The following is a 26,962-nucleotide window of genomic DNA, read 5'->3' on the forward strand; positions in this document are numbered from 1 at the left end:
TTTTCTTAGTATTTAATAATCCATGCTAGTGTGGTAGGCTAACCTCTAAGTTAATGGGGTATTTTAAAAATAGTATAATTTCTACTTTATTTTTCGAAATAGTAAGCTGCTCACCTTACAAGGTTGTTTTGAATTTACCCAAGATGTCCTCTGTGGGAACAGGTCAGAATCCAGACAGACCTGTGGGACTCCAGGCCTGCTGTAGTCATTTAAAAGGCTTTCCTGCTGGGCTTAGTTTTAGAGAGCTCTTGAGCATGGGAGGAATCAGGTTACATTACACCTTACAGAAGTAACATCTTGGAACAAAATGATTATCTTGAATACTCATTCAAGGAAAAATCGAGATTCATTCACCTGCTAAATGGTCACAGCAATGATTCCCAAACTGTGTGCCAAGGCACCCTGGTACACTGCAGCAGTGGTCCCCAACCTTTTTGGCACCAAGGACTGGTTTCATGGAAGACAATATTTCCATGAGGTAGGGGAAAGGGTGGGGGTTGTGGAGCTAAGTTGGCGATTCGAGGCCCTGTTTCCCTAACAAGCCATGGACCAATCCCCAGCCAGAGCCTGAGATTTGGGGACTGGAGCACTGCAGGTATCTCAACATGCCATTAATATTTCAATTTTATGAAGGTAAACACTGCAGTATTTGACATCCATCAGGAAAGTACATGAATAGTAGCTTTAACATTAGATCACTCTTCATTCCTTTTGATGACATATCTTTGTAATAGAAACTGCCCAGGGCTGCTTAGGATTTGTAAATTTGTTGCCAAGTGAAGCCTAGCAGTTGGTGGTATCACCACCAAGGAAGCTGTCCTGCAAACTTGGGGAATGAGGCACCCTTGCCCGAGACTCCAGGATTCCTAACTGCAATGTAAGAAACTCACTCACCCTTACTCTCAAGAATGTCATTGGCATAGCAAAAGAGAAAAGGTGGGGGACACAGCCCAGAGCCTCCACTTGCAGCCCAACCTGGTCAAGTTGTAAGAACCACTTTCTTGTTCAGAATTCCCCCAAGACTGTGGCTCAGTGGTTGGCAACCTGCTGCAGCCTCAGAACACAGGAGCTAGTAGGATTGTGCCAATTTCTGAAAGAGCCACTTTCTGAGCACATTAAAAAAAAAGTCTTCTGGAAATACAAAGAGGGCTTCGTCTTAATGCTCTTTTATGAACTGTGTTATCAGGGACTGATTGTTCAACATTAGGGCAGGGAAAAGGTTAGCTACGTTAACTCTGAACAGCCAGGGAAAGAGACCTTTCGAGTGCCTGGAACAACATTTTCTAGAAATGCTTTTAATCCTATGGCCAACTAACTCACTGCCATACTCTTCTTCAATGATAAGGATTGGATATAGATTTAAGGCTTTAGATAAGTAGTTCTCAACCTTCAAGATGCAATAGAATCAATTAATGAACTTTAAAACATTTTTTTTTCTTTTTCTAGGACACAGAGTCCAGTTCAGTTAGTATAGTATGGGGCTGAAATATGGATAATTTGTCCAAGCTCCTTAAATATATAAACTGATAAAATTACTTTGGAAAACTGGCAGTATATTAGTTTCCTATTGCTGCTATAACAAATTATCAGAAACTTTGGGGCTAAAACAATACAAATTTATTATCTTATAGTTCTGGAGGTTGCACTGGGCTAAAATTAAGTCTCAACAGGTCTGTTTTCCTTCTGGAAAGGGGAGAATCCTTTTTCTTGCCTTTTCCAAATTAGAGACGGCCCATATTCTTGGCTCATTGCCTCCTTCCTCCATCTTCACAGCTAGGGACATCAGGTCAGCCCAACCTTTATTTCTCTCTCTCTCTCTCTCTATTTTTCTTTTTCTTTTCTTTTTTTTTTTTTTAAATCTAATTGGGAAACAGCAGAAAAAGCTCAGTCTTTCTGATGCTATTTCTCTGGTTCTCTTCCCCATTTAAGGGCCTTTGTGATTGATTGGGCTTACCTGAACATTCCAGAATGTGTTCCTTATTTTAGATCACCCAATTGGCATCTTTAATTCCCTCTGAAACCTTACTTCCTTTTTGCCATGTAACCTAATGTACTTATAGGTTCCAGGAATTAGGACAAGGACATTTTGGGGGAGCAATTATACTGCCTACCATAGTTACCATCTACTAAAATTGAACACATGTATGCCTTATGAACACACAACTCTACTTCCACATTTAACTAAAAGAAATGTGTATATATTCTACAAAAGAACATTTACAAGATTATTCATGACAGCATTGTTCATAATCGTCCCAAACTGGAAACTACTCAAATGACCCAATTATGGTTTAAGTATGGCAACTAGACACATTAGATAAGCATTTGGATCTCCTTTGTGGTGGTCAGGGAAAGGACAATTGGAATGCTGAATTTTCTGAGGGGTAAAACTAGAAAGTGACTCTAGGTCCAGGACTAGGGAGATGGCAAATAAAGAAGAGCATGGGTTTGAGTGAAAAGGGTAAATTTTGGGGGGGTCCACTAAGCCAGTGGTAAGACTCTAACATGGTAGGAAAAGCTATGGGCTGTAAGGAGACCTTGGTTCTTGTTGAACATCTGTCATTAAGCCTTATAACCCTTTATCAAGTGCCGGCACCTCTCAAAAAAAACCTCGAATTTTCTTTTCGTTTTTGCTTTGCTTTAGTTTTTTTTAGAAACAAGACCTTGTTTTGTCACACAGGCTGGAGTGCAGTGGTGTGATCACAGCTTACTATAAGGAACCCCTGGCCTCAAGCCATCCTCCTGCCTCACACTCCTTAATAGCTGGAGCTGCAGGTGCACCACCGCACCTGGATAATTTTTTAATTTTTTGTAGAGACAAGATCTCGCTGTTGCCAAGGCTGACACGGAACTCTTGACTTAAAGCGAGTCTCCCCCCTGGGCCTTCCTCCAATTGTCTCTACCTCAAAATTAGAAAATGTGGCTTGGATTTCTTAATTCTGAATAATGGAGTTTCAGGCAGCTACTCTGGCAGAAACATTTTCTGGTCAGATAAAGCAGTTTGTTGCCCCAGGACAGGAGATAAGGGCTAGGCTACCAGGCACATACTGCCCGGGGCCCCATTTCTCAGCTACTAGAAGCCTGATCAGCCTCCTTCCTCCCCGCCTCTCTCGCTCGGCCCTAGCTCTACAAGTGTTCCCTTCCCCAGAGGGACCATTAGGACCCGCACGCCCTACTCTGAGCCGTCGCCTGATACAGCACACTCTAACGGCAAATGCGATTGTTTACGTGGAGACTACCTGTGCAGGACTCCTTTTCAGGATTCCCACTGTGGACACAAGCAACTCAGCGGTGCGAGCGCCTCCGCAGCCGCAGGTGACTTCCAATCCAGGTGCTACAGCAGCGCAACGAGCCCGCGCTACTGCGCTTCGCTGAATGCGTCTACGCGTGCGCAGCCCATCAAGGACAGAGAACGGGAGCGGGGACTTAAGTGTAGGGAGTTGATAGTGCGACGCTGTCGGCGAGAGAGGGCGAAGAAAACATGAAAGAAGACGGTGATGACTGGCTGGTAGAAAGAGCCGGTCCAGAGCGCACCTTTGTACAGACCGAAATACCCCGCCAGAGAGGGGGCTGAAACTGACCCCGGAACGCGGCCTCGATTCCAGCCAATCAGGGAGCGGAGCGGGGGCGGAGCCGGGCCGGGCGGTCTCGCGGGAGGACAGCTTCGCGGGCGCGGGAATCGCGTCACTTGAATCCGCCCGGGCTTCTGGGGCGCGTTGCTTGTGTTTGAGAGCGCTGGGTTTCCCGGGAGAGTTTTGGGCGGGTCCCCGCCCGGAAGTGTGGCGGGACGCTGGCCTAGACTGCACATGTTCAACCTGGAGAGTGTGGGGCGGCTTCCGATTTGTTTACACACCGGCGCCGCCAGGCTGGGGTCAGGCCCCATTTGGTTGCGATTCGGAGGGTCCGGGATGGCCCCGTAACTGTGCTTTTAAAATCTCAGCTGACTGTGGTGTTCAGCCAAGGCTGAAGCGCAGCCCTCTGTCTTAGGCCCCGCTGAGCTGGAAGGGGTGTCAGAGCTGGACTTCTCGTGGCCCCCTTGGTGTCCCGGTCACCCCGGGGTTTGCCAGGGCTCAGGCTTGGCAAGTCCAGATTTTGTCAGCTCCCCCTCAGCAAATCTGCGGTTGGAGCACAGACGCGGGCCTTCCAAAAACTAGATGCTAATTGACCATCAAGGGCGGACATTCATTCCCTCTCCGTAGGCGTCCTCGCTGGAGAAGAAATGAGGTTGGGCGATTGCTTGGGGAGCTTGACAGGAGAAAGGCAGCTGGGATGTTGTTGGTTAGGACTGCGGGCGAGTTCCCGAGTCCATTGGATTTGCTTGCTCTGCTCGAGGAACAGGGCTGTGTTCTTACAGCGCTGGGGCTACATTCATCCCTGTGGAGTTCTGAAGACGGTTGTTCACGTGACTTAGGACTTGACCAGATATCTGGGTTTCTTTTATAAGCTGTGTCTTAGGGAAGCCTGTTTCAACTAATGGCAGAGAGACAGAGCTCATCTATTGCACTAATTCTTTTCTTTTCCTCTTAATTTTGGGGGCTTATAGTATTTTTTTCTTATTCTTCATTTGAAGATATTTTACAGCAGCCCCCACAAAAAATTCTCCAAGAGTTGGAGAATCTCTTTTTTCAGTAACAGTTTAATTGAGGTATGAGATATATACCATAAATTCATCTATTTTAATTGTAGAATTCTGTGAGTTTTAGTATATTTACAGACTTGTGCAATCATCACCATAATAGAATTAGGGAATCTTTGGCCTTTACTATTCTCAAAGTTTGCCCAAGTGGATATTTTAGAGATAAAATGTAACAGAGAGCCTCTGAAAGTGTACACTTAAATTGAGTTATACCTGAGCAATTGAAATTAAGAGAATTGAAGCAAATGTTCCTGATAAATTACAGAGTGAAACTTTTGTGTCTTGTAAACTTTTGTGTAATATGTAATACCAGATACCATTTTAACTGTTTTGTATGCTGAAGAATATGGCATATACTCCGTTTTACAGATGAGGAAATCAACTTTGAAGGATAAGTTGTCTAAATCTACACAGCTGTGCCTAGGCTACCAAACCCAAGTGCTTTATCTAAATTTACTGCCTTTGCCACCTCAACAACCTGGTTTTCTTTTCTTTTCTGTTTCTCTCTCTCTCTTCCTTCCTTTGCTTTCTTTTCTTTCTTTCTTTTTCTTTTTCTTTTTTTTTTAGGCAGAGTCTCACTCTGTTGCCCTGAGTAGAATGCCCTGGCATCCTAGCTCATAGCAACCTCAAATTCCTGGGCTCAAGCGATCCTCCTGCCTCAGCCTCCCGAATAACTGGGACTACAGGCACGAACCATGACGCCTGGCTAGTTTTTCTGGTTTTTGTAGAGATAGAGTCTGGTTTTTGTAGAGATAGAGTCTTGTTTTTGCTCAGGCTAGTTAAACTTGCTTATTCAGAGCTCAGAGCTTCATAAAAAGACCAGAGATCTTAGATGATATGGGGTGGGAGCAGAAGGTACTATTTTCTTTTGTTAAGTAATTGAGGATTTCACATATGGTTAAAATGATTAGTTAAGAGTAGTCAAGGAACCAGAATTCTCATGCATTGCTGATCTCAAACTCCTGAACTCAAATGATCCTCCCACCTCAGCCTCCCAGAGGGCTAGGATTATAGCCGTCAGCCACCATGCCCAGCCCAGTGTTGGGTTTTTTGTTACTCAATAGCAGTGGTCCTCAAATTACAGCCCGAGGGCCACAGGTGGCTGGCTGAGGACTTTTATCCAGCCCGCCAGGTGTTTTTGCCACTGCTGCTTGTCCTTAGCAGCCGACTTGTGCCGGGCCCACAGTGCACATGTGTGGAATGTGCGCCGCACACTACAATGGCCCTCCAACGGTCTGAGGGACAGTGAACTGGCCCCCTGTTTAAAAAGTTTGAGGGCCCCTGCTCAATAGTATTCCATTTTGTGGATATACCACATTTTAAAAAATTAATAGTTTATTTTTTAGAAGGCAGTTTTAGGATTACAGAAAACCAGTTTAAAGCACAGAGTCCCTATATGCTCTCTCCCCCTCAGTTTCCCCTATTAATATCAACTTGCGTTAATGTGGCACATTTGTTACAATTGATGAGTCAATATTGGCATAGTATTATTAACTAAAGTCAATAGTTTACTACATTAGGATCCACTCTTTGTGTTCTATATTCTGTGGGTTTTGAGAAATTTATAACGACATGTATAGACCATTATGTTATCATACAGAATAATTTCACTGCCCTAAGAATGTACTGTGTTCTATCCATCCCTTCTTCTCCCCACCCCACCCAAACCACTGGCAACCACTGATCTTTTTACTGTCTCCATGATTTTTCATTTTCCAGAATGTCACATGTTTGGAATCATACAGTTGTGGCATTTTCAGATTGGCTTATTTCATTTAGTAAATGATTAAAGGTTATAGCTTATTGCTTTTTATTGCTAAACAATATCTTGTTGTACAGATAAACCACAGTTTGGTTATCCATTCACCTAGTGGTGAATCTTGGTTGCTTCTAATTTTTGGCGATTATGAATAAAGCTGCTATTCATGGCAGGTTTTTATGTAGATGTAAAATTTCAACTCACTTGGGTAAAAACCAAGGAGTGTTATTTTTGGATCATATTATAATAGTATGTTTAGTTTTGAAAGAAACTGCCAAACTTTTTATAAATTGGTTTTTCCATTTTGCATTCCTGTTAGCAATGAATGAGCATTCCTATTGCTCCACATCCTCCTCAGTATTAACTTCTATGATAGCAAAAGATTGGCTCTAATTTCATTATTAAGTAGATATTTGTACATAAAAGTTTACTTGACAAAATATGGTAGTTTAATTCTTCAAAGGCTGTTTGCAGACAGACCTACCTTTTGGATAATTACAGTTGTTTCAACCCTGTATTTGACTTTACAGGCAAAATTAAGTAGAAGAGAAACATTGCAAGTAAGGGGGGTATAAAGGTACTTTCAAATAATGACTTTAATAATTAAATTATGTTTGTAACTTTCTGATAAGAAAGTCACATTTATTTCTTGGAGATAAATTGATTGGCCTAATAATCTGAAATAATGGTCTGAGATTGTGGGTTTAAGTTTTTAAATTCTTTCCCTTTAGTCAGAGGAAATGACCATATTGCAAATACACTTTTTCTATAGAATAAAAATGACTCTTCTGCCCAAGATGAAGTCCATGTCCTGTTTTTTCCTGATAGTTTTTTCCCTTCTGTCTTTACGTAGCTTTGGAGCAATGTTTTAATAAATAATACATTACCCTACACCTATATTGGTATTTGTTTCACAGCACAGATGTGAGTTGTCTTCAACTTATCTAATGTTAATCATCATTGATTGTATCATTGTGCAGTGGCTAGTAGAGAATGTAGGAAAAAATGTAGGCTTTTAAAATGTGACATAAAATCATTCTACTAGCAGTAAATCAAAGCGTTGTTTTGAAATGTCAAGAAGCCCAAACACAAATTTAAGTTACAGTTTTATAAACTTCTGTTCTAATGCAATTGATTGATTGATTGATTGAGAGGATCTCCCTCTGTTGCCCAAGCTAGAGAGCAGTGATCATAGTTCACTATAGCCTCAAACTCCTGGGCTCAAGTGATCTTCCTGCCTCAGTCTCCCAAAGTGCTTGCATTATAGGAATGAGTCACTTCGCCCAACCCTTCTAATGCATTTTAATAGAATTTTCTTTAGTATTGCTTAACCCCCCTCCCAAGCCAGTAGGGCTCCAGAATTATTTTGAAATCAACCCCTAAGTCAATATCCTTTCTCTGTAATTTTAGCATCCTTAATTTAAATCTTCTAAGCCCAGCTGTAAGTTGAAATGATTTTAGAATACTGTGAGTAAAAATCTAATACAAAAAAATGGCTTCATTTTGCAGGAAAGGGTGTACTAGGTAGGTAATTGACAGAATGACCAGGAACATGAAATAGGAGTAGGTCAGACAGATTAAATTGTTACATATTTTGAATGCACTGTAAATGAAATTTTGAGATCAATATGCCATTTTTGTTGCATCTAATAAGGAGTTTTAAGGACACAGGCAAGATGGACAGATGGAAAACTGCTGTGTTTGGTCTTGCTAAAGCAAAGGAAAGTACTGTATGTAAAATTTCCCCAGAATTTCCTGAAAAAGGCAAACTGCACTTTTATATAATTTTACCTTTGAATCGTTATAATTATATATTAAATAAGCATATATTACCACTGTAATACATGTTATATTTTCATCTTGAAACATCTTACTGTCTTTTTCTTATTGTTTTAGGGTTTCAATGGATTTTTCATAACAGCTCTTGGCTGGACACAAATTTACTGAGGTTACTTCATCCTTTAATTATGCTGTATTCAAATGCAGGAATTCTAAAGGGGCAGCCCTGACTGGATCTCAAGGAAGTATCCTAAGTGTAGCAGACAATCTCTGTTCCAAACAGCCATTTCCTTTTTATTTGTTGCTATAGCCCGTATTAGTTAGCGTTCTACCCTTTGCTTTATGGTTCTGGGCTCAGAGATAAATCCTGGCAAGTCCAAGCTAGTTAAGGTGTCCCATTCCCTTAGCCAGTGATTGGTTTAAAGGTATGAGTGTTGTTGGGAGCTGTCCTGGACACGGGAGAGTTAAAGTACGGTTGCTGCCTGGAAAACTGGGGTCTTTGAGACATAGCACCTGGCACCTTGACTCAGGGCTCTGACATGCTTGGCCTTTCTCCCAGCTCGTGGAGGGTGCTGGAGATAGCAGTTGCAGTTATGGAAGGTCACTGAAGTAATCCTGTGCACGTAGCCCTCGTAGCTATAGCCCCCCCCCCAAGCCCTGCACATTCCTTTCCCATGCATGTTAATCACTCTTGGGTGCTCTTTTCCTTGAACTGTCTGAGTCATCATAGTTGAGTATTTGTAGCCTTATTGATATCAGAAGAAAGTTAAGTTGTAGATTAGAAAACCGCTCAAGCAAGAGAAAAGGCTATCAGAATGACTTAAGGTTGAAAGAAACAAGAACTGTTTTGTTTTCTGGTTTAGCGTAAGCATGTACCATCTGTTCCATTGCATTCCGCTTCTCCTTTGTTCTTATCTGTATAAATATAGCAACTGAAATAAACGCGGCACGGCAGTCTCCAAGGACTCCGTCCTCCCGTCCCCATCTGTGTGTTGTCTCTTTACTTCTTATCCTCGCCCCCTAACTCCAGGTGCTGCAGGTCGCCAGCTGGCTCTGGCAGGTGGTGGCCCGTACAGGGGATCCCTCTTTCCAGGAGGGCCTTTGGCGGCACTTGGTGACCAGGGATTCGGTGAAGGCAGCTGCCCGTGGAAGGCCGGCCGTGACAGAAAGAAAGGTGAGTTGGGCAGAGTGTAATTGACGGGAGTAAGAAATTATGGGGCAAGGTACTAGTAGGATGTTGTTTGTGCAAGTTTTAAAGAGTATGCTTTGGGCTCGAAGTGTTAAAGTAGGAAGAAAGCAGTTGGAAAATTTTTTAACTTTTGTGGAGGAAGTGTGTCCTTGGTTCCCTGAGGAGGGAACAGTAAATTTAGATACATGGAAGAAGGTAGGGGTTAAATTGCAGGACTATTACTCAGCTCATGGGCCTGAGAAGGTTCCAGTGGACAACTTTTTTCTTTGGAACCTTATTAGGGATTGTCTGGACCCCCGGCATGAAGGACAGCGCTTAACTTTAGGCCAGAGTCCTGTAATCCCTGAGGATGAATCTGATGATCACTCTCCTCCTTTGCCTGTTAACCCCTATCTGGAGGCTCAGGATCTGCTGTTACAAACTCAGCAGCAGTTTAAAGATCCCCAACCTGAGCCCCCTGTTGAGAGCGAGGTTATGTTGGGAGATGCCGAGGACTTAGGACCTTGGGCTCTCGAAGCTACAGCCTCTGTGACTTCTCATACTCAGAAACAGGCACCTAATGTGGTCAAGGAATTGGAAACTCTAAAAAATATGATGCAACAACTTCTCATTCAAAATGCTGTTGAAAATCCCTTAAGAGCTCCCTTAGATGTACAATCACAAAAGTCTTATTCTCCCTCAGTCCTCGCGGGATTGGACCCTCCTCCGATACCGCCTGTTGTTGCCCATCTTTCTAAGCCCAAGGGTAAGCCTTTGCTCATTCCTCCTTCTCTTAGAGAGTCCTCCCTCTCTCGTTCCTCTCCCCTACAAAAAGCGCTGATGAAGGCTTTTGATAATAATGATAATCTGGGAGGTTTCTCTTTGTTCCCTGTTATTCAAGAGGAGGAGGGGGATTGTCAGTATCATCGGCCTCTCCCCATCAAGCAGTTAAAAGAGTTGAAAGTTGCCTGCACCCAATACGGTCCCACAGCCCCTTTTACTGAAGCCTTGCTAGATTCCCTGGCCGCTGTGGCCATGCCCCCTGATGACTGGAAAAACATAGCAAAGGCCTGTCTTAGCGGGGGAGACAATTTGCTTTGGAAATCAGAATTTCACGATCAGTGCCATGCTATAGCAGGTATTAATAGGGCTCAGGGCATCCATGTCACTTTCGATATGCTGGCCGGAGAAGGGGAATACCGATTTCTTGAACAACAGTTGGCTTTTCTCCCCGCTGCTTATGCCCAGACCAATGCCGCAGCTATGAGGGCTTGGCGTAAGCTACCCAGCTCGCAAAAGTCTGAGGACTTGTCTAAGATCAGGCAGGGTCCTGATGAGCCTTACCAGGACTTTGTCTCTCGCTTGTTAGAGGCTACAAAAAGATTAGTCAATGATAGCGATACTGAGGCCCTTCTAGTGAAACAGTTGGCTTTTAAAAATGCTAATTCTGCCTGTCAGGCGGCTATACGTCCTTTTAAGAAAAGGGGGACTCTTGAGGATTTTATCCAGCTTTGTGCTGACATCGGCCCTTCTTATATGCAAGGGATTACTTTAGCAGCCGCCTTGCAAGGGAAATCAGTAAAACAGCTCCTCTTTCAGCAGCAGACTAAAAAGGGCAACTCTAAACAGCCTAAGGTTGCCGGCCCTCCAGGCAGTTGTTATAACTGTGGGCAGCTGGGACATCGCGCAGCCCAATGTCCAAAACCTCACACAGATGATCCTCCAAAGAAACTTCCTGGACTTTGCCCTAGGTGTAAAAAAGGAAATCACTGGGCCAGGAATTGCAAATCCACCACGGATGTGCATGGAAATAAACTTGCTCCCCGTCAGGGAAACTGGAAGAGGGGCCAGCCCCTGGCCCCACAGCAATGTTATGGGGCACTGCAGAGACAACCCCTTCAGGGGGAGTCCCAGAACCAGGGAGGAAATCCGTTTGTGACCTCTTCCGAGCAACCCCAGGCAGCGCAGGACTAGACCTCTGTGCCTCTGCCTACACAGTATTAACTCCAGATATGGGTGTGCAGGCTCTCCCCACTGGGACTTTTGGACCCCTGCCGCCAGCTCCATGGGCCTGTTATTAGGTAGAAGCAGTATCACCTTGAAAGGCTTACATGTGTCACCAGGGGTTATAGATCAGGATTATACAGGGAAAATTAAAGTTTTGATCTCCTCTCCCAGCTCTATTTCTATTGTCAACCCCGGCCAGCGCATTGCTCAGCTTGTTTTGAGCTCCTTGACATCCCTTGGTAAAGTACAATCGCAACAAGCCAGGGGACCCTCTGCTTTTGGCTCCTCAGTTACTTACTGGATGCAATCTATTACTAGGAATAAGCCTGAAATGGTTTTGTGAGTGAACGGCAAGGCCTTTAAAGGAATTCTAGATATTGGAGCTGATGTTTCTGTTATCACTGAGCAACACTGGCTCTCCTTGTGGCTCAAGCAGGGAGTTGTTGGCTCACTCCAGGGTATAGGCCAAGCCCGTAATCCTGAACAGAGTAGTGAATTGCTTACCTGGGTTGACGAGGAGGGACATTCTGGACAATTCCAACCATATGTTCTACCTGCTCTACCCATTAATCTTTGGGGAAGAGATGTTATGCAGGCTATGGGAGTTTATTTGTATAGCCCTAATGCCACAGTTACTAAGCAACTCTTTGATCAAGGGATGCTCCCAGCCCAAGGCTTGGGGATTAAGGGTCAAGGTATTTCTAAATCTATTCAAGTAAAGCCCCGGCCACTTCGAGCAGGCCTCGGGTATTTTTAGAAGGGGCCTTTGATTCTCCTGCAACTCACGTAGAGGCTATTACTTGGAAATCTGATGCACCTGTGTGGGTTGATCAATGGCCCCTCAATCAAGAAAAAATAGCCGCTGCAGAGCAGCTGGTGCAGGAACAGCTTGATAGCGGCCACATAGCCCCCTCCAACTCCCCTTGAAATTCTCCAATTTTTGTCATTAAAAAGAAGTCTGGAAAATAGAGGCTGCTCCAAGATCTTAGACGTGTTAATGCCACCATGGAACTCATGGGAGCTCTGCAGCCAGGTCTCCCTGTCCCCATGGCTATTCCAGCCCATACTTTTAGAATTATAATAGATTTAAAAGACTCTTCTATACCATTGCTCTTGCGCCACAAGATTGTAAACATTTTGCTTTTAGTGTTCCTTTTACTAACTTTAGGGAACCCATAAAGCATTATCATTGGCTTGTTCTGCCCCAAGGCATGGCCAACAGCCCCACTTTGTGTCAAAAATTTGTTGCCAACGCTTTAACTGCTACTAGAATCAAATATCCTACTGTATATATCATCCACTATATGGATGACATTCTTTTGGCCCATGCAGATGAATGACTCTTACTGCAAGTTTTTAATCATATAACAACACAATTAAATAAACAGGGTCTTGTCATTGCTCAGAAAAGGGTGCAGAGGCACCCTCCTTATTCTTATTTGGGATACCAACTGCATAAATACCATTTTATTAACTAAGGAATTCAACTTTATAAGGATGGCTTAAAAACTCTTAATGATTTCCAAAGACTTCTGGGAGATATCAATTGGATTCGACCCTATTTGAGAATTACCACTGAGGACTTTAAGCCTCTTTTCGACATCTTGAAGGGCAATTCCAATCCTAATTCTCCTTGTCAAGTAACTCCTGACAGGAGGCAAGCCTTAAAATTAGTAGAACAGGAATTGTCCCGCCACATGTTTCCTATGTAAACTACGACTTAGAATGGGCTGGCTATGTTTTACCCACCTCTCATACTCCCACAGTGGTCCTCTATCACGGGGGACCACTGATGTGGCTACATTTGCCCTCCTCTCCCTCTAAAATTCTAACTCCTTATTATGAGATGGTTGCTACCTTAATCCATATGCTGCGTTCAGAGTCCTGCAAATTACTAGGTAGAGAGCCGCACCTTATTTGTGTTCCTTTTTCCTGTCAGCAACAGGACTGGTTGTTCCAGCATAGTGACTCCTGAGCTATAGCCCTGGCCAATTACCCTGGAAAAATTGACAACCATTACCCCCCTGATAAGTTGTTACATTTTGCCAGCCTACATCAGTTTATTTTTCCTCCCAAAGTGTCTCCTGTACCTCTTGACAATGCTGTTCTGATTTTCACAGATGGATCCTCTAATGGTATGGCAGCCTATTCAGTTAACAATGACATTAAATCTTGATACACTGGGTCCTCCTCGGCTTGAGAGTTCGAATTGCAGGTGGTTTTTTCAGCTTTACAGGCCATCCCTGCTAAGCCCGTTAACCTTTATTCAGATAGCCATTATGTAATTCGGGCACTCCAAGTCATAGACACTGTGCCCTTTATTGGGACCTCTAATAGTAATGTTCAAAAATTGTTTTGGGCCTTGCAAGCTCTCATTCACTCCTGTATAGAAGGATGTTTCTTTGGGCACCTTCGTGCTCATTAGCGCCTGCCTGGTCCCCTCAGCTGAGGAAATGAAATTGTAGATCTTGCCACTAGAACCAAACCCCCTCTTATTTTGTTAACTCAAGTGCAATTAGCATAGCAGTCCCATGCTTTGCACCACCAAAATAGCCGCGCTCTCAAGCAACAGTTCAATATCACTAGAGAAGCGGCTCAACAAATTATAAAAGCTTGCTCTTCCTGTTCTCACTTACTCCCCATCCCCCATTATGGTGTTAATCCCAGGAGCCTTTTACCTAACCACTTATGGCAAATAGATGTAACCCATATTTCTTCTTTTGGTCTATTAAAATATGTTCATCTGACCATAGACACTTATTCTGGATTTTTAATGGCCACTTTGCAATTAGGCAAGGCTGGTAAACATTGTGTAGCCCATTGCCTCCGCTGCTTTGCATCAATGGGCCAGCCTAAATGTATGAAAACAGACAATGGCCCTAGATACACGGGTCACAAATTTCAAACATTCTTACAGAAAATGGGTATCAGTCATAAAACAGGAATTCCTTATAACCCCCAAGGACAAGGCATTGTGGAATGTGCCCACTTGACTCTCAAAAATCAACTTTTGAAAATAAAAAAGGGGGAACTGTACCCCCTCACCCCCCAGAATTATCTAAACCATGCTCTCTTTATTTTAAATTTTTAAATTTTGGACAAAGAAGGTTGTTCAGCGGCCCAGCGGTTTTGGTGTACTAATTCCAACAAAGACACGCTGTTAGTCATATGGAAGGATCCACTGACTGGGCAGTGGTCAGGACAGGATCCGGTTCTTATCTGGGGACGAGGGCATGTTTGTGTGTTTCCACAGAATGCCGAAGGCCCGTGCTGGCTCCCGGAGAGGCTGGTACGCCAGGCAGGATCCCTCCATAGAAAACAGGATGAAGAGACTGAAGCTGCATGACGACCAGCAACCTCCACTTATGATGACAACTAGACAAGCTCTGCTGCCCTCTTGGGGTCAGATTAAGAGACTTACTGAGACTGCTTCTGAGCTGGTTCGAGAAACGGGGCAGCCATTGAATTCTTTGACCTTGTTTTTAGCTATGATAACTCTGCTATCGACGCCTACCCAGGCTGCCACCTATTGAACTTATATACCAGACCCCCCTTTACTCCACCCGGTGGGATGGGGAGAGCGTGGTTGTTCCCGTCTCTGTCAGTGATCCCAGGGCTCTGGGAGCACCCGCTAATGATCACATCCAGCACGCTAAAGTATCTGCTTATAATTATACAGAACTCACCTGTGATGTTCCTATCTGTTTCCACCATGGGGGTTATTTTCTGGGCTGTGTTCCTGTATCTACTTATGTATATTACAACTTAAATGATGTTAGATGGACTGTGTTTATGTCAAGTTTAGACAGGCAATTTTCTGGCTCTGCGCCCTCTGATTTGCTGCCGCCACCCAGAATGCTTCCCTGTGAAAAGGAGCCCATTGCTTCCACTCTGCATGTGCCCTGGAGACGTTGCTGTGAACCAACTGCGACTAAGATTCCTATGCCCGGGACGACTCAGAGCATATATGATTGTACCCCGGCAAAAACTGACAAATGGGTATTTGGGAGACAAGGGTTTTGTTGAGGGGCTATGGACAACTACTCTAAAGGTATACCAGACTAGTCTCTGGAAACTTGTTGCAGGAACCAGTCAATTCTCTGCAGAGGGTGTGGTAGACTCTACACCAAAAATATGCCTAAGGACATTTCTGCCTGTGTTCCTGAACCTTTTGTGCTCATGATAGGCGATGCGAATATTTGCACCGTCACTCATGGTTTTGAGGTATCATGCCTTAATTGTCAACTAACTAATTGTATACAATCCCTTGCCTATTATGATAGAATGGTTGTGTTATACCGCCCCGTTTTTGTGGTGGTCCCAACTAATGTCTCTGGCCCATGGTATGATGATAAAGGATTGCAGATGTGGAAGGAGGTAAACGCTATTCTGCTAAGGTCTAGAAGATTTATTGGGCTACTCATAGCTGGCAGTGTAGCTCTTGTTACTGTAATAGCATCTGCTGCTGCGGCTGCTGTGGCGTTGACACAGGAGATACAAACTGCCCATTATGTCAATAATCTCTCTAAAAATGTCACTCAGGCTTTGGGTACCCAAGAGCATATTGATAAAAAGATTAAAGACAGACTAGACGCTTTGTATGATGTGGTCTAGATTCTGGGAAAAGAAGTACAAGGGTTTCGGCTGCGCAGCCAGCTCCGCTGCCATGACAATTATCAGTGGGTTTGTGTAACTCCCAAACCTTATGATGAGAGTAACTGTGATTGGGCTAAGGTCCAAAATCACCTGGCAGGGATCTGGCACTCCACAAATACATCTTTGGATTTGCTCCAACTTCATCAAGAAATAACAGGAATGTTAGAGACTCCTCCCCTTGATACTAGCATTGCCACAGAAGCCCGAAATTTTCTCAATCAACTCTTAGGGCATGTTCCATCTTTTAGAAATTTTAAAAGCTTATTCTTTATTTTTTTTTTTTTTGAGACAGAGTCTCACTTTGTTGCTCAGGCTACAGTGAGTGCTGTGGCGTCAGCCTAGCTCACAGCAACCTCAATCTCCTGGGCTCAAGCGATCCTACCGCCTCAGCCTCCCGAGTAGCAGGGACTACAGGCATGTGCTACCATGCCCTGCTTTTTTTTTTTTTTTTTTGTATATATATTTTTAGTTGGTTAATTCATTTCTTTCTATTTTTAGTAGAGACGGGGTCTCACTCAGGCTGGTTTCGAACTCTCAACCTTGAGCAATCCGTCCACCTCGGCCTCCCAGAGTGCTAGGATTACAGGCGTGAGCCACCACACCTGGCCTAAAAGCTTATTCTTTATGATCATTGGGGATTTTGTTCTTCTCCTGCTAATTTTGTGTGTTACGCCTCTGCTATTGTGACTGATTGTTAAGAATATTTTGGCTGCTAAGGCTGCCATACACTCCACCAACTTGCAAATAAAAGCTTACCAGCGGCCCTCCATTTAATTATAAAAGGAAGGGGGAGATGTCAGGAGCTGTCCTGGACACGGGAGAGTTAAAGTGCGGTTGCTGCCTGGAAAACTGGGGTCTTTGAGACATAGCACCTGGCACCTTGACTCAGAGCTCTGACATTCTTGGCCTTTCTCCCAGTTCGTGGAGGTTGCTGGAGATAGCAGTCACAGTTATGGAAGGTCACTGAAGTAATCCTGTGCATGTAGCTCTCATAGCTTATAGCTCCCCCTCCCCCAAGCCCTGCACATTCCTTTCCCATGCCCATGCATGTTAATCACTATTGGGTGCTCTTTTTTTTGAGGCAGAGTCTCACTCTGTTGCCCAGGCTAGAGTGAGTGTCGTGGCATCAGCCCAGTTCAAAGCAACTTCAATCTCCTGGGCTCAAGTGATCTGACTGCCTCAGCCTCCTGAGTAGCTGGGACTACAGGCATGTGCCACCATGCCCAGCTAATTTTTTGTATATATATATTTTACATGGTCAATTAATTTCTTTCTATTTTTAGTAGAGACAGGGTCTTGCTCTCACTCAGGCTGGTCTCAAACTCCTGAGCTGGAGCCATCCTCCCGCCTCCGCCTCCCAGAGTGCTAGGATTATAGGTGTGAGCCACCACGCCTGGCCGCTCTTGGGTGCTCTTTTCCTTGAACTGTCTGAGTCATCATAGTTGAGTATTTGTAGCCTTATTGATATCAGAAGAAAGTTAAGTTGTAGATTAGAAAACTGCTCAAGCAAGAGAAAAGGCTATCAAAATGACTTAAGGTTGAAAGAAACAAGAACTGTTTTGTTTTCTGGTTTAGCGTATATATGTATCATCTGTTCCATTGCATTCCGCTTCTCCTTTGTTCTTATCTGTATAAATATAGCAACTGAAATAAACGCGGCACGGCAGTCTCCAAGGACTCCGTCCTCCCGTCCCCATCTGTGTGTGTTGTCTCTTTCTTCTTATCCTCGCCCCCTAACTCCAGGTGCTGCAGGTCACCGGCTGGCTCCAGCAGAGTGTGACCCAGTTTTGGCCAAAGAGGCATGAGAAATATGGTGAGACAGGTTCTAGGAAAGTTTTCTTTGTTCTTAAAAAAAAAAAAAAAAGACTCGTATGAGATAATCCTCTTTCTTGATTGAATATTGTGCCTAAATATGATCCTTGAAGTGCTACAGCCATTTATAATCATGGATGAGCTGCCCTAAAGTGGTGGGTCATACCAAAGACAGCAGAACAGAAGATGGAAAGAACAGGTTTGATGACAATGTTGGACTTCTGAATTAATCAAATTTGGAGCTGTACTATACCCAGACTTGTTAAATTGAGTTGTTAAATTTCCCTCTGTTCACTTGAGTCAAGATTCTCTGTTACTTGCAACTGAAAAGATTCTGTTAATATATATCTAACAGAATGTATATATAAATATATATATTTATTTATTGAGACAGGATCTCACTCTGTTGCCTGGGCTAGAGCACAGTGGCATCATCATAGCTCACTGCAACCTCAAACTCCTGAGCTCAAGCGATCCTCCTGCCTCAGCCTCCTGAGTAGCTGGGACTACAAGCACATGACACAGTGCCTGGCTAATTTTCTTTTTGTAGAGACAGAGTCTCAGTCTTTCTCAGGCTAATTCTGTTAAAATGTTATACCACAATGTCCTTGGCTTATGTAACATCTACCAGTTAGATAACATACATACTCTTTCAAGCAGCTAATGGGTATGAATTATGGGGGCTCTCCTTCTGTTCTTTAGGGACTCTAGAAGTGCCAGATAATTCTGCTTTTACACCATTATGGTGACAGAATGAAGAATTTGGCAATAATAGCTACCATTTACTGAACACCAACTGCATGTCAAGCACTGTGCCTAATGTTTCAGGTATATTACCTCTTTTCAAGGATCAAAAGTGGGAATTAGGGGAGAATCACATAGAAGGAGACTTCTAAACTGAATTTTCTCCTCAAAATAAACCATCAGGAGTTATAGGATGGTGGGGTAAAGGAGTGGTGTGTAAGTTAACATAATATGATGGTTTTAGATGAAACGGAAGCTGTGACAGGCTTTATGGCAGCATATGCTTAGGCCCTAAGGACAATCTTGAAGCAGCCAAGGCTTTCATTCTGGATTCTAAGAGAAAAATAGACTCTCTCAGCCTGTGAGAAATGAAATCAACTGATTAATTCTCTCTTCGGTGTCCTTCATGATGGTCATGTCAAGAACCCTTTTTCCATTCAAGTTTCTGTTCCAGATTCTGAAAAAATACTGAACCATGATATGCCAGAAATAGCTGAGCATTGGCATATGTTTCTTAATATGTTGCCATTTCCATCTTTATTTCCATATAATATACTGGGAATGGAAGTGGACATGCAGATCCTAGTAATATTACCCTAGGCTGGAAGAATCTGAAACAAAACAGAAAGGAGCTAAAAATGAAATAAACTGGTCAAGGAAAGAAGTGGCCCACAGCCCTCACCATCTCCCCTCACAGAGGCCGGTACTTCATGTGGTTTTTCCCACTATTCATTTGACTTTTTTTTTTTTTTTTTTTTGAGACAGAGTCTCACTCTGTTGCCTGGGCTAGAGTGCCGTGGCACTAGCCTAGCTCAAAGCAACCTCAAACTCCTGGCTCAAGGGATCCTCCTGCCTCAGCCTCTTGAGGAGCTGGGACTACTGATGTGCACTACCACACCCAGCTAATTTTTTCTATTTTTAGTAGAGACAGGGTGTCGATCTTGCTCAGGTTGGTCCCAAACTCCTGACCTCAAGCAATCTTTCTGCCTTGTCCTCCTATAGTGCTAGGATTACAGGCATGAGCCACCATGCCTGGCCTGACATTTTTTTCTTATCTAGTGAGGTTATAATATAATCCGAGAGAGAGAGAGAGGGGATATATGTGTGAATATATGAATAAACGAGTGTGTCTGTGTATGTATGTGTCTGTTTATATAGACTTTAAGTAAAGGGGATTATCCTAGATGATCTGAGTGGGTCTGATTCAATCATTTCAGAAGGCTTAAGCCTTAAACTGGCTTGTTTCACTTAGTAATATATATTCAAGGTTCCTATATGTCTTTTTTTTTTTTTTAGCGTATTATGGGGGTACAAATGTTAAGGTTACATATATTGCCCATGCCCCCCCCTCCACCCTCGAGTAGGAGCTTCAAGCGTGTCCATCCCCCAAACACTGCACATCTTACTTGTTGTGGTTGTATATACCCATCCCCTTCTCCCCCCTCCCACCCTCTCGACACTCGATAAATGTTTCTCCTATATGTCCGCTTAGGTGTTGGTCTGTTAATACCAATTTGCTGGTGAGTACATGTGGTGCTGGTTTTTCCATTCCTGACCTATATGTCTGTCTTGTGATTTGACACCTCATTGCTTTACATACAAGTTTTTCAGGAAGAAGGAAAATGATACCAGATGGAAATCTCTATTAACAAAAATTTCCAAGTATTTAAAAACTAAAACCTTGGCTAAAAAAGAAATAAGAAGTAGCCACACTGATTTCCACCCAATAGTCAATTTTGACTCACTGTGCACAGGAAATCAATGAGGAGAATATGAGCCATTTTCTCCTTAATAATATTTCACTTCTAATTATTCCTTGAAGACTTAGAGCTAGAGAAGTTGGTAATGCAGAAATGCCGACAGACACAGAAATTTTTAAAAATCTCCAACAAAGACTTACTTTTTCTAGCCAAAGGATCAGCAAAGGGCCAGCCTAGGAAGAGAGAAAAATAAAAAATAATGACAATGCCAAATGCTGGCAAGACTGCAGAGAAACTGGATCACTCACACATTGGATTTTCATTATGTGTGGTTTCATGTGTATTTATACTGCTTGGGGTTTGTTGTACCTCTTGAAACTGTGGATTAATGTCTTTAGTCAGTTTTGGAAAATTCTCCTCCTGTGTTTTGCCAGTCTCCAGTAATTTTATTTTTATTTTTTATTTTTTTATTTTTTTTGAGACAGAGTCTCGCTTTGTTGCTCAGGCTAGAGTGAGTGCCGTGGCATCAGCCTAGCTCGCAGCAACTTCAAACTCCTGGGCTCAAGCAATCCTCCTGCCTCAGCCTCCCAAGTAGCTGGGACTACAGGCATGCGCCACCATGTCTGGCTAAGTTTTTGTATATATATATTTTTAGTTGGTCAATTAATTTCTTTCTATTTTTAGTAGAGACGGGGTCTCGCTCAGGCTGGTTTTGAACTCCTGACCTCGAGCAATCCGCCGGCCTTAGCCTCCCAGAGTGCTAGGATTACAGGCATGAGCCACCGTGCCCGGCTCCAGTAATTTTAAAAGTGTTTTTATGAATGAATAAAGACTCTGAGCCTTTTCTAAAAAATAAATTAGTTAATTAAATTAAATAAAAACTAAAACCTCTAAATCACATATTGGTAAAAACCAACCAAACAAACAAAAAATCCAAGGAGAAATTGGAAAGTATTTTGAACTATCTGAAAATGAAAACACAAGATAAAACTTGTGGAATGCCACTAATGAGTACTTAGAGGGAAACTTATAGCACTCAATGTGTATGTTAGAAAATAAGAAATGTCCCAAATCAGTGACCTCAGCTTCTCCCTTAAGAAATCAGAAAAAGAAGAGCTATTTAAACACAGAATAAATAGAAGAAAGGAAATAATAAAAATTAGAACAGAAACCTATAAAATAGAAAACAAAAACAATAGAGAAAATCAAAGAAACCAAAAACTGGTTCTTTGAGAAGATCAATAAAATTAACAAACTTCTAGCCAGACTCATCAGAAAAAAAAAGAGAAAAAACAAATCACAAATATCAGGAATGAGAGGGGTTATGTCACTAGAGATTGTACAGATATTAAAAGGATGATAAGGGAAGAATATGAACAACTTAATAACAAAAAATTCAACAACATAGATAAAATGGACAAATTCCTTGAAAACACAAATTATGAAAAGTCATACAAGAAGAGATGACCTGAATAGTCCTATATCTATTTAAGGAATTAGGCTGGGCCTGGTGGCTCACGCCTGTAATCCTAGCACTCTGGGAGGCAGAAGCGGGAGGATCATTTGAACTCAGGAGTTCCAGCCCAGCCTGAGCAAGAGCGAGACCCAGTCTCTACTAAAAAAATAGAAAAAAATTAATTGACCGACTGAAAATATATAGAAAACATTACCCGGGCATGGTGGTGCATGCCTGTAGTCCCAGCTACTCGGGAGGCTGAGGCAGGAGGATTGCTTGAGCCCAGGAGTTTGAGGTTGCTGTGAGCTAGGCTGACGCCATGGTACTCTAGCCCAGACAACAGAGTGAGATTCTGTCTCATAAAAAAAAAAAAAAAGAAATTATAGTTTAAGGCCGTGTGTTGACACTTGCCTGTAATCCTAGCACTTTGGGAGGGGAGGCAGGAGGATCGCTTAAGATCAGGAGTTTGAGACAAACCTGAGCAAGAGTGACACTACTAAAAATAGCGTCTCTACTAAAAATAGCATCTCTACTAAAAATAGAAAAAAAATTAGCTGGGTGTGGTAGTATGCATCAGTAGTCCCAGCTCCGCAGGAGGCTGAGGTGGGAGAATTGTTGAGCCCTGTAGTTTGAGGTTGCAGAGAGCTATGATGACACCACTGCCCTCTAGCCAGAGTGACACAGCAAGACCCTGTCTCACAAAAATTATAGTTTAAAACCTTCCCAGAAGGTAAATTCCAAGCCCAGATGGTTTCAGTGGTGTATTCTACAAAATGTCAAGGAGAAATAATACCAGATTTATACAACCTCTTTCAGAAAATCCAAGAGGATGGAATACTTCCCAACTCATCCTAGGATAACAGCATTACCCAGAAACCAAGACCTGACCAAGACATTCCGAGAAAAGAAAACTATACCTAAGCCGGGCGCGGTGGCTCACGCCTGTAATCCTAGCACTTTGGGAGGCTGAGGCGGGCGGATTGCTCAAGGTCAGGAGTTCGAAACCAGCCTGAGCGAGACCCCGTCTCTACCAAAAATAGAAATAAATTAATTGACCAACTAAAATATATATACAAAAAAAATTAGCTGGGCATGGTGGCGCATGCCTGTAGTCCCAGCTACTCGGGAGGCTGAGGCAGTAGGATCGCTGAGCCCCAGAGATTGAGGTTGCTGTGAGCCAGGCTGATGCCACGGCACTCACTGTAGCCTGGGCAACAAAGTGAGACTCTGTCTCAAAAAAAAAAAAAAGAAAACTATACCTCAAAGGTCTTCAGGAACATAGGCACAAAAATTGTCAAGCAAAAGTTGGCAAATCAAAAATAAAAATAAGCAAAAAGGATAATGCATTATAACCAACTGGTATTTATTTCAGGAATATAAAGCCTTCATTTCAAAACCCAATCAATATAATTTACCATATTAACAAGTAAACAAATAACCATATGATTACCTCAACAGATGCACAAAAAGCATTAGACAAAATCTAACATCCATTCCTAATAAAATCTCTCAACAAGCTGTGTATAAAAGGCCCTTTATTTGTCTTTTTCTAGGTCCCATGTTCTTGAAATAAAATCTAACTGTGACTAAATACCATGAAGATTTGTGTTGCTGCACCTTCATGAGGTTCACAATTAAAAAGATATAAAAGAAATACAGTGGAAAGTCCTACCCATATTTTTTGTTCCCCTTCCAGGAGAGAACCAACTAATGTTAATAGTATTTTATGTATCTTCCTAAAGATATTTTATATGAATATGTGTGTGTATTTGTTCTCTTTCCCCTCCTCCTCCCCTTTTTTTGAGACGGTCTTGCTGTTGCCCAAGGGTAGAGTGCTGTGGCGTCATCATAGTTCGCAGCAACCTCAAACTTCTGCAATTCTGCAAATTTGAACCTCAAACTTCAAGCAATTCTTGTGCCTCAGCCTCCCAAGTAGCTGAGTCTACAGGCACACGCCACTACATCCAGCTAGTTTTTTCTATTTTTTGTAAAGATGGGGTTTTGCTTTTCCTCAAGCTGGTCTTGAATTCCTGGCCTCAAGGAATCCTCCCACCTTGTTCTCCCAGAGTGCTAGGATTACAGGCGTGAGCCACTGCGCCCTGCCTTTCAAAAGTTCCCCTTTATAGACAAATGGTAATATATTATTCATACCATCCTGCACTCTGAGTTTTTTATTTTACTATATCTAGGCAATCTTTCTATCTCAATATATGAGTTATGTCTTTTTTAACATTGCATGGTATTAATCATCTTTATGCTTCAACATCTGACATATAGTAAGTAAATCATAAATATTGAATGAGATAGTAAATGAATGAAAACCAAAGAAAATTTTTGTGCTGCTATTGGAAATTAGTTGCACTATATGCTGTTTCAACATATATGTATCACATGATTTAAAAACAAATAGAATCTGAAGGAAGAAGATAGCAGGCAAAATAAGAATTACAAAATAAAATAAAATAAATAGAAATCTGGCTTGTTATAGTCTTTCCCGTCCACTAGAGGGAGTCATGAACCTGTTCTGGAAAACTAACTCAGCGTCTTTAACTAGAAACTGAACCAACTCCACCGCAGGTGATCCTTTGTAGAATTTGATCCCTTAATAAATACAGGACTGGAAGTTCTAGGGACAATAAAGGGAGTTAAATGCAGGAGGGGAGTGCACCTGGATTAGGGAGCGAGAACACAGGTAAGCCTCAGCTCTATTGCTAACAGTGAGACAAATTTCTTACCCTGACTCAGTGATGTGCCAGTACACCAGCTCTTTTATTAAAAAAAGAAAAGCCCTGATCTACTGATTTGCATGCAGTATTCATGGATTTCTGTAGAGGAAAAGACAATATTCAAATGGAGCCATGTACTGAAAGCCAGAGAATAGCCAAGAAGTGTTCACTTCAATCAATGCCTTCTGTTGTTCAGAAGGAAACAGAACTGAGCACCCGAGCTCTTCTCTGGCCAGGAGAAATCTGTAGTGTAAGTACTACACCATGGCCCAATTCAAGCTACCATCAGTTTATCAATTCAATTGCAAATTCCTTGAGTATTTTGACAGTCAGCTCTTGAGCCAGTGTGAGCAAGCTTCTGCACACTGCTGAGCCTTCTTGGACCTCAGTTACTTTTCATGTAAGGCGGGGGTGATAAATCTACCCATTATGTATATTCTATTACAGAGTGGACACATAAGTACTTTGAACATTTTAATATTTCCCAAACTTCCCTGATCATGAAATCACACAGTGGCTTGTAGACACTTCCAGGACCTGCTCCAGAGCACCTGGTTTAGAACCTTCTGGGGAAGGGCCTGGGAATCTGGATTTTAAATAAGTGATCCAGGCGACTCTACTAATCCAGGGAAGTGGGGAAACGCTGCTTTAAATTACTCATAGTCTGGTCAGATGTCAGTGGGAGATGTATGCAGAACTCCAGGACTCACTCCAGGCAGGGCATTTAATCCCTCTGCCACCTCCCCTACTCTCAGAGCCCAAACTTACCTAACAGGAAAACCTGCTTCTTGCCTTCTTTTAGGCCAAAGCTTCCTTATATCTGGGAAGCCCTTTGTTTCAAGGATCTCTGGGTTGTTTTCAAGCTACCATTTATTGAGAATTTATACGGTGTCAGGTACATTACAATTTATCATTTATTTTCTTCCTAATAACAATCCTATGAAGTAGATTCTTGTGCTATTCTCATTTTGCAGGGGAAGACCCAAGAGGTCAGGAAAATGTCCAAGGGCACACGACTGGTAAGTAGTTGAGCTGAAAACTCACCCCAGGCCTGACTCTGATCCTGGGTTCCATCGCTGCTGGGGGTGATCCTGATCCATCTGCACCAATAGTGTTCTCCATTCTATCAGCAGAGGTCCTATGCGCTCTTCTCCAAGCCACAGGTTAGTCTGGAGGACAGAGCAAATGGAGGTAGTTTCCAGTCCACAGGTGCCATGAATGGAGCTTCCAGAGTATCAAAGTGGAAAACTGAAGGACTGCAAGGGAAAGATGCAAGGCTGGGCGGCCTGTGCACCGGTAGAATTCAGATGAAACCCCGGGGGAGATATCAGTGCCCTCCAGTCAGCCCAGGTAACCAGCTCTGGGAATTACTGTAAATCTGTAAGAGGAACCCAAACACACAAGAAAGCAGCATCTCCCTTCTGAAAGTCCACAAAATTCCTGATTGCCACCATTCATTTTTCATTTCACTTATCATTTGTAACAGGCATTTAAAATCATTTGTTATGTATTTGTTGTCTGCCCTCAACTCGAGTACAAAGCCTTTTCTTTCATTCTTTTTTTTTTTTGAGACAGAGTCTCACTTTGTTGCCCAGGCTAGAGTGAGTGCCGTGGCGTCAGCCTCGCTCCCAGCAACTTCAGACTCCTGGGCTCAAGCAATCCTGCTGCCTCAGCCTCCTGAGTAGCTGGGACTACAGGCATGCGCCACCATGCCCGGCTAATTTTTTCTATATATATTAGTTGGTCAATTAATTTCTTTCTATTTTTATAGTAGAGACAGGGTCTCGCTCTTGCTCAGGCTGGTTTCGAACTCCTGACCTTGAGCGATCCACCCGCCTTGGCCTCCCAGAGTGTTAGGATTACAGGCGTGAGCCACCACACCCAGCCAAGTACAAAGCCTTAAGGAGACCAGCAGTGCAGATAGAATGGGCTTTGGAGCAAAACAAATCTGATTTGAACCCTCTACTCTTTCCTAGCTGTGTGATGTTCAGCAAGTTACTTAAATTCCCTGAGTCTGTCTTTTTATTTGTAAAATGGAAACACAAATAATACTTAACTCAGATTGTTTCAAAGATTAAGTGAAATAGTGCAGATAAAGGGTTGATAAGGAACTGCTGAATGAATGGCAATTGTATCCTCTTTCCCCCACCATCATCTGAGAACAACCCCCCTCATGTTCCCTTGTCTCAAGCAGACAAAGCATGACTGTTTTTTTTAGCAGTAAGGGGCATTCTCACAGAGATAAATGCATGAGGGCAAGAAGCATTCTCGAAGAAGAGTGTTTTATGAAAGAATAAATGCAATGTTGAGTGTCAGAAAAATTTTAAGGTAAAAATAACTAAAGAAGCTGTCAAGAATTTTCTCCCTTGAAGAAATTAGAATTTTAGACTGAGATAGGGGAGAGAGAGGATAAAGGCAGGATGGGAAAGAAAGGACGGGGTCAGGCTGACAAGCCTATGAGATACTAGCGGTGGCAGTGTGGTGGCCATTCAGAGATTCCAGTGCTAGGAATGCAGGAA

At 42.8% G+C, this 26,962-nt stretch overlaps 1 long non-coding RNA gene across 1 annotated transcript; it reads left to right on the forward strand.

The window, feature by feature from the left end:
- Positions 1 to 3,012: 3,012 nt before the first annotated feature.
- LOC105878335 (uncharacterized) lies at positions 3,013 to 17,694 on the forward strand. The gene is made up of 3 exons (XR_001157316.3): positions 3,013 to 3,315; positions 8,292 to 9,348; positions 14,603 to 17,694. It is a non-coding gene; the product is annotated as an uncharacterized LOC105878335 (long non-coding RNA).
- Positions 17,695 to 26,962: the final 9,268 nt, after the last annotated feature.

Source organism: Microcebus murinus, chromosome 6, assembly GCF_040939455.1.
Source record: "Microcebus murinus isolate Inina chromosome 6, M.murinus_Inina_mat1.0, whole genome shotgun sequence".
NCBI lineage: Eukaryota > Metazoa > Chordata > Mammalia > Primates > Cheirogaleidae > Microcebus > Microcebus murinus.